This window comes from Kogia breviceps, chromosome 8 (genome assembly GCF_026419965.1).
Source record: "Kogia breviceps isolate mKogBre1 chromosome 8, mKogBre1 haplotype 1, whole genome shotgun sequence".
Lineage (NCBI taxonomy): Eukaryota > Metazoa > Chordata > Mammalia > Artiodactyla > Physeteridae > Kogia > Kogia breviceps.
In genome coordinates this window covers 12,394,150-12,403,209 of record NC_081317.1, presented here as the reverse complement: position 1 = coordinate 12,403,209, position 9,060 = coordinate 12,394,150, and positions in this window count along the sequence as shown.

The window sequence follows — 9,060 nt, the reverse complement described above, 5'->3', positions numbered from 1 at the left end:
TTTTACAGACACCAAGGTACACGAAAATGGTCCCAGCCTCAGCCAATGGCATTTCCCACCCGCTGCATTTCCAGCCATTTATTGCTCTCAGATACTGACATTCAGAGTGAAAAGTTTCTCTTCGGACCCTAATCTTGTTTTTAATATATACATTTATTTATTTTATTTATTTATTTTTGACTGTGTTGGGTCTTCATTGCTGTGCACCAGCTTTCTCTAGTTGTGGCGAGCGGGGGCTACTCATTGCGGTGGCTTCTCTTGTTGTGGAGCATGGGCTCTAGAGACGCCTGAGGCACGGTAGTTGTGGCATGAGCGCTCAATAGTTGTGGCTTGCGGGGCTCTAGAGCACAGGCTCAGTAGTTGTGGCGCACAGGCTTAGCTGCTCCGGGGCATGTGGGATCTTCCCAGGCCAGGGATTGAATGTGTGTCCCCTGCATTGGCAGGTGGATTCTTAACCACTGTGCCACCAGGGAAGTCCCTGGACCCTAATCTTTTCTACTAAGAGCACAATTGCAGTGTGAAAGCTGGTGCATACGCACACACATACACACGCACCCTCAAACATCCACATGACCACAGACAAACAACATCTTCCTCCTCAAATATCTTTTTTGAACATAATAAACCCAGCAGCCACTCCTTGGTACTTTACTCCAGGACAGGCTTAACATTTTACAATCATGACTTTATTTTTTTTTCTCACAATAACCCTATGAGGTAGTGTCTCTTATTGTACCCATTTCACTGATGAAGAAACTGAGGTTCTGAGAGATCATGTGATACATCCAAAATGGTGCCACATGGCTAATAATTGTCAGGTCCGAGAACTCAAAACCAGATTCATCTGACATCAGAGTTTATGCTCTTGATTTCTAGGCTACATGCATGACCATGTCCACTCTGTGCATACACACAGACACACATGTGCCCCACCCACACACATTTTCCATATTATGCGTCAAAAGACCTGCTTATGACTCCTGGCCTCATCATTCACAGGCTAAGCTTGCTTTGTCATCTTCAAAATGGAAACAATGGTCGGGCGACTTTATCTCCTTGTTCTCCTCCCCTCTGGGTAGGTGGGGGAAGCGGGAGGTCACTGAACATTCTATGAAGCTGCACATATGTCAGATGTGTGAGTGCAGAAAGACTCCAGGAAAGAAGAGGCCATGAGGATGGTACTGGCTTTGCAGGCAAGAGGTGCGGAAGAGGCTTGAGCTAAAACGAAAGGGCAGATGAAATATGGATGCACTCATGGGAGAGAAGAAATTATTCCAGGTAGAGGGATGACGGCCAAGATTCAGAGGCTGGACCAACAAGCTGTTGTTGTCCTATGAGAAGGAACGTGAAGGATTCGCTCCCTAAGTGGTGGTGGTGGTAATAATAATAATAATAATAATAATAATAAAACTACTGTTTATTGAGCACTTATGTGCCAAGCACTGTTGTACATGCATTATCCTCTTGACCCCTTGCAATAACTCTGCATGGAGGTTATATTATTATACTTATTTCATAGTTGAGGAAACAAGCTTACAGAAGCCTCATTTCAAGCTCTAGCACTCAGACTCCAGAACCCAAACTCTTACCTACTATGCAATTCTGCTCCTGAATTCTGATATGGCACTCAGAAAATCAAAACTAGAATAACAGGCATTAGGGAAGCACAAATACTCTGGAGTGGAACTGCCATGGTGCCAGTCTTGACATTGCCCCCCTGGACAAGTTATTCAGCCACTCTTCAGTCTCAGTTTCCTCATCTGTAAAGTGGGAATGATAGCAGAGTGCACTTCTTATGCTTGTGAAAATTAAGCAAATGATTCAGGTAGAAGGGCTCAGAACCGTGCCTAGCACACAGAAAGCAACCAATAAATATTAGCCATTGTTACTGTGGACTGGCTGCCTTTTTCAGTTGTTATTCTAGTAGGTGCCACATCAAAGAAATTTTTTATGGAGGAAGGCAGGGCATAAGTCAACCAAAGAATCAAATATTCTCCTGAATAACTGCAGAACCATTATTCCGACCCAGGGCTTGCCTGACTTCAAAGAGGACAGAAGTGAAATTGATCTGAAAGAAAAATCTCTTCCAGCAACTTCTGACTCCAGCAGGAAAGAGAGTCCGGATAGGAGTGACCTTGGCAAAATCAGGATTAGCAAATTCAGTACGTTCTATCAGAATCCTGGGGTTCTTCCTATGGGAGGCTGTGGGCAGGTCACTTAGCTTCTCTGAGCCTCAGTTTCCTTACTTGCAAAAAGGGAATAACAGTACTTACCTCTCAGGATTGTGGAGACGATTAGCCGTATATTAAAAACTAATATTTTTAAAGTGTTGCCTCTACTTCTGGCACAGTATAAGCACCTTACGTGTATAACGCCATCAGTAGTCGACATATATAATGTCATCAGCGTCCTACAGGTACCACGTCCTAGGCACCCTGCATGTATAATGTCTTCTAGTTCTCACCTCAGTCTTTCTCCCGGTCACTAAATAGGATGCGGTCATCCCACCCCCTGGGGTGAGTTTTGCAATCTTCCTCCACCTCAGTCACGGTCCAAGATTTGGGTTTAAGAAGAGGCTTCATTAGTAACTGGTGAATTCTGTGGGAGCGCCCCCAGCAGCGGCTCCGCCCCACCGGGGAGTAATTCTAGGAAGGTAATGTGAGCTGGGGGAGGCTGGAGACCCAACTTCACATTTATTTACTCTGACAGCTAAATTGGTGAGCACGGGGGGACACCAGATGAAAGGCATTTCAGAGTAAATACTAAATACAATATTTAAACATACAGGTTGTGACAAATGGGAGAGGGTGGCAGGAAAAGACACGGGCAGCGCTCCCCTCCCTGGCTCAGGACCCAGTCCTCACCTGTCACCTTCCCGGGCACTTCCTGTTTGAGTAGAGGAAAGAGCACAGGATGCGGCACGGACCACATGACCCTAGGCAAGCATTTGACCTCTCCTGGCCTCGGCGTTCTCATCGGTAAAATGTGTGTGCGTTACTCGAATCAGATGATTGTGGAAGTGATGGAGAGACCACTAGCCTTGGAGTCAGATAGACCTGAGGTCAAATCCCAGCCCAGTCACTTCCTGGCTGGGTGAACTTGGACAAGTCACTTATCAGCTTCCTAAACAACGGGGATAATAAATAACCTCAAAGGGTACATGAGATGATCAGTGTGCAAGGGCTTTTAGACTTCAAAGTATATATTGCAAATGTGAGCAGCTGTGATCACAAAGTCGTTCGGTGCTCTTTCAGTTCTGACGTCCACTGTGTAAATTCAAGTCCCCAGACATCTATGAAGCACTGACTCTGTGCCAGTCTCCAGACGAAGCACAGGAAACAGTAAACCACGAGGAGTCCAGTCTACAGGGCGAGAAGAGAGCCAGCATTTGCAGTGCAGCAGGACAGGTGCTACACAGTGGGGAGCACAGGTGCCAGAGAAGCAAGGAGGAGGGGCATTGAAACTGGCTCATGGGGTAGGGATTAGAAAAGTCGTCCTAGAGGGTGTGACCTTTCAGTGCAGTCCTGAGGGATGAGTAAGTCTGAGGCAGGTTAGGGCTGGGAGGGGTTGGATCAGGATGGAGGGTGGGTGCCCAGTCAGTGGTTTGCTGGCGCAGTGGTGGGAGATGAGCTGGGGAGGTGGCTAGGAGCCAGATCGGGGAGGGCTGAGTGCTAAGCGGAGGAGCTGGGATTCCCCTTGAAAGCTATGGGTCTACGAGTCAACAGTTCTACAGGAAGCAGCATCCTGTCCCTGCAGACGCAGCATGATGCAGTGGTTAGGGAATCTGGGTTTGGAGACGGGTCGCCTGAGTTAACACCTGAGTCTATGACACACTAGTTGCGGGACCTAAGGTGGGTGACAGACTCTGTGAGCCTGAGTTTCCCCAACCACAAAATAGGCCTTAACAGAAAACCGATCTACTAGTGCTGTGATGATTCCAAGAGAGCAAGATGGATCTCTGAGTTGAGAAGTTGGCACTGACCTGGCATCCGGTAAGCACCCAGTCACCGAGTGCCATCATCATTGTAAGTAGATGGTGTAATGGGGCACAGGAGGCTCTAGCTAACTGGGGTGTCCCCAAGGTGCTAGATGTCCCCTCCTCAAAGAATTCTGCCCTGGCCACACTGTTTGAAATGAATCTCTCTTATTAATCTTTTTCCAGCAGAGGGTAGATGAGGCTTAAAAGTGGGCTAGCCTGGGATAAGTCTTGTATAGCATGCTAAGGCATTTCAACTTCAAAATATAAAGTGTGAAGGGCCACGGTCAAACTGCGGCCTTGGAAAGATGACTTAAGCAGTCGCTTGAGGATAGATTTGAAGGGGATAAGTCCTTCCCTGAGTCCTGAAGATACTGCAATAATCTAAGGGAGAGGAGATGAGGCAGCTTCAGGGACAAGGATGGAAAAAGGGCATATAATGAAAAGCTAATTATTATATGTCACTTTATTATGTTATATATTATCATATATTATATATTATAACTATACATATAACAATAACACATCGTTTCCTAATCTTTATATATTTAAGCTGTATATATTACATAGGATCATATATAAAATATTGATGTAATATATGATTCTATATAACCTCATATATAATTTTAATATATACAGTTGACTAGGAGATTGGATTTGGGGAGTGCGGGAAAGGAAAATGTCAAAGAAAACTCACAGGTTTCTAATTTTTAATTTATTTTTAACAAGGAACACAGGAGCAATTGGGGGGCGGCAAGGGGGAGTAACGAGCTCGGTTTTGGTTCGGGTACCAGGGGAATACTCAGGTGGAGGTGCCCAGGAGTGAACCGGACAGTTAGGTCTGTAGCTCAGAAGAGAGAAAGGGACTTCAGAGACATCAGTGCAGGGATGGCAGTTGAAGCCAAAGGAGTTGAAAATTTCCAGCATCCAGGATTAAGTCCACATACAGAAGAGAGTTGAATGGTGTACTTTCCGAGTTCATGGGGAAGCAACTTGTCCTCAAGGCTCGTCTATTTTCAGTGAGAATCATTTTTTAAATTATAAATAAATAAATCTCTATATAGATAGAGTGATGAGTCCTAAAGCAGAACCAGGCACTTAAGAAGCAGAAAGGCAGGGCTTCCCTGGTGGCGCAGTGGTTGAGAGTCCGTCTGCCGATGCAGGGGACATGGGTTCGTGCCCCGGTCCGGGAGGATCCCACGTGCCGCGGAGCAAGCGGCTGGGCCTGTGAGCCATGGCCGCTGAGCCTGCACGTCCGGAGCCTGTGCTCCGCAACGGGAGAGGCCACAGCAGGGAGAGGCCCGCGTACAGCAAAAAAAAAAAAAGAGAAGCAAAAGGCAGCGAACTGCCTTGGGAGGTGTGAGGATGGGTAGGGAGGTGTCTGATAGACAAATGGGGCCGAGGTGCACGGAAGAGACTGCAGGTAGAAGGAACATCTTGTACAAGGACACGGGGAACTGGGAGGTTGCATGGTGTTGGGGTGTACAAGCACTTTTGTCTGCTTAGGGGGAGGATGTGCATTGGGGCACACTGCAGAAGGCCTCATACTCCTGGCTTATCCTGTGGGTAGAGGTATTCAGAAGTGTCTGAACTCCTCTTATGATTAGCTCTCATGCTCTCTTCACTGGGCTTTGCTCTCCCTCTGACACTCTTCTTAAACCTTTTGCCTGGCTAGTGTTTAAACACCCTTCAGCGCTCAGCTCACCTGCTGCTTCCCCTGGGAAGTCACCTTTGCCCTCACCTCTCTTTCTGGCTTGGTTAAGGGCCCACCTTCCGCGCTGCTGCAGCTCCCACTTTATCAAGACACACGAGAGTGCACAGGGACCACGCCTCCTCATCTTTACACCTTCCACGCCTGCCATGTGTAGATGTTTGAGGAATGGATGGACCACTTTCCTTTTGCTGAGGTCGCTGGCCAGAATTTTTTAATGGGGAGAGGCCTGTTTTCAGCGAAGGTAAACTTAATTTTGTTTTTTAAGGTTCAATTTTAAATTCTATTTCTACCTTAGGAAGGTCACAGGGCATATCGAAAATAAAACGCCATTCTGTATAATCAGAAATCCTAGCCAAGTAAGACTGAAAGCAGGGGAAGGAACATGAAGGCCCATGTCCTGGGAGAAACTCTGAGAGGTCTGGTTTTTTTTAACTTGGGATTCAAGTCTCTCTCCAGAGACCGTTAAGGAGAGCCTGCCTGAGAACGAAACTAACCCAGAGGAAAACACAATCAAGAGATAGACAGATTCCTGACCATATCATTCGAACATCTGGTCTTTGTAGTTCCATGAGCCAATAAATTTCCTACCAGAAGGTAGCTGGAGTAGGGTTTTTGTCACTTGAACTGAGTCCTGACTAACCTGCCTGCACAGCTGGGGCTAGAACACCAAAGCTCTTTGGGTCTTAAGCTTCCTCCTGTACAGTGAGGGAATTTAGCCTGCATTTGTATAGTTTTTTTCGGTAGTGATGCTACTAAACTTGGACAGCCAGTTAGGGGGCCAGAGATGTGATAAGGAACTGACACCACTCTCTCGCCTCTGTGCTGCTTTTATTCTCTGCTCTTAACACCGGAACTGTTGACACTGCAAAGGTTTAGAAAGCCATTTCCACAAATGGAATATACGTTAGAGCAGCGGTTGGCAAATATTTTCCATGAAGGGCCAGATGGTAAATATTTTAGGCTCTGTGAGCCATACAGTCTTTGTTACACTAAACTCTGTAACTGTAGTGGGAAAATAGCCATGGACAATATGTAAATGAATGGACATGGCTATGTTCCAGTACAACTTGTGGATACTGAAATTCAAAATTCATCTAATTTTCACGCGTCACAGAATAGTATTCTTGACTTTTTCCTCAACCATTTAAAAATGTAAAACCCGGGCTTCCCTGGTGGCGCAGTGGTTGAGAATCCGCCTGCCGATGCAGGGGATACGGGTTCGTGCCCCGGTCCGGGAAGATCCCACATGCCGCGGAGCGGCTGGGCCCGTGAGCCTGTGCATCTGGAGCCTGCGCTCCGCAACGGGAGAGGCCACAACAGTGAGAGGCCCGCGTACCACAAAAAAAAATTAAAAAAAAATTAAAAAAAAAAAAAAATGTAGGGCTTCCCTGGTGGCGCAGTGGTTGAGAATCTGCCTGCCGATGCAGGGGACACGGGTTCGTGCCCCGGTCCGGGAAGATCCCACGTGCCGCGGAGCGGCTGGGCCCGTGAGCCATGGCTGCTGAGCCTGCGCGTCCGGAGCCTGTGCTCCGCAACGGGAGAGGCCACAACAGTGAGAGAGGCCAGCGTACCACAAAAAAAAAAAAAAAAAAAAAAAAAAAAAATGTAAAACCCATTCTTAGCTTTGTGGGCTGTACGAAGAGGGCACAGGCCACTCTGCTGATGCAACAAACACCGGACTAGGATTCGACCTAACGTTCTTCTGTTAACTACATGATCCTGGCCAAGTCACTTTGTCTCTCTGGGTTTGTGTTTTTTCCATCTGGACAGTGAAGGGGCTACTTGGGATGGCCTTTCAAGGTCCTTCAGTTCTCAAGTACCACGATTCTGATTTTTCATCAACAAATATTTATTAAGCATCTATACATACCTGGCATTGTTTTCAATGTTGGGGACATAGCAGTGAATAGAAGCTCCTGCTCCCAAAGAACTTACATTCTAACGGAAAAAAAAAAAAAAAAAAAGAAAAAGAAAAAGAGAGAAAATGAGTTTGTATACGATGTTGGGTAGTGCTAAGGGCTATTTAGAAAATAAAGAAGGGGAAAAGGATTAGGAAGTGACAGGGCTGTGATTTTAGAAAGGGAGGTCAGGTAGCCTCTTGGACATGGACCTATGAATGGAGACTTGAACAAATGAGGGAGTGTGGGCTCTGTGAACAGCCAATGCCAAGGCCTCGTGGTAGGAGCTCCCCGTATTCAAAGAATAGCAAGGCCAGTGTGGCTGGAGCACGGTGAACAAAAGGGACAAACAGGCTGTCGGGTCAGGCAGGCTGTCAGCGACAGGTCATTTAGGGCCTTTGGATTTAGGTCTTTGAATTTTATTCTAGGTGTGATGGAAAGCCCTTGAGAGAAAATGGCACGCTCAGATTTGGAAAGGATAGGTTTGGCTACTGTGGAGGCAGGGAGATAATTAGGAAGGTACTGCAACAGCCCAGGCAAGAGAAGACAATGGATTGAACAAAAGTGGTAGCGCTGAAACGTGGTGAAAGTGCTTGGATTCAAGATTTTTTGTTTGTCTTTTCAAGATGTGTTTTGAAAGTAGACCTGGCAGGATTTGTTGGAGGACTGGGTACGAGGGGCAGAAGAGAAAAAGAGAAATCAAGGAAAAATATGATGGAATCAAATCATATTTTAGGAACATAATGATTACATAAAGGAAATAGTTAACATTAACTTGTAAGGTAAGAATTAATCCTATTCTTTTACATAGTAGGATTAAAAAAACACAGATATACTTGGTGATTTAGAAATTAACTGTACATACCTTAATAGACAAGGGAAAGCTCTAGAATATTTGGTTTTAAAAACTTTGGCGGTTGATTTTTGATATGCTTTGAAAAATCTTTCCTCATGTGATTCTTTTCCCTAATGCTGAGAAGCCGTTATAGAAAATCAACTGGGTAGGGTTATAGTTTGCATTTGATAAAATAGAAGCTGAGATTAAGAAGATATTCCCCTCAGTTCTTCACTCTTCTACAAATCAAACCTGTGACTTAATTTTAGCAAAACAGTAAACCAATAAATAACTTTAAAGTACAGGTAACTTCGTAACAGTTGAGCAAGTTAACACTTATATTTTACAAGCGTTTCATCAAACCGCTTTCAGCATATTTATGACACACACATTTATTCTTTTGAAACACCTACTTTGAAAAAGGGCCTAAAGCACATTATCATACTTCAGGGGACTTCCATTAAAAACTTCTTTTCAGGGACTTCCCTGGTGGCGCAGTGGTTGAGAGTCCGTCTGCCGATGCAGGGGACGCGGGTTCGTGCCCCGGTCTGGGAAGATCCCACGTGCCGCGGAGCGGCTGGGCCCGTGAGCCACGGCTGCTGAGCCTGCGCGTCCGGAGCCTGTGCTCCGCAACGGG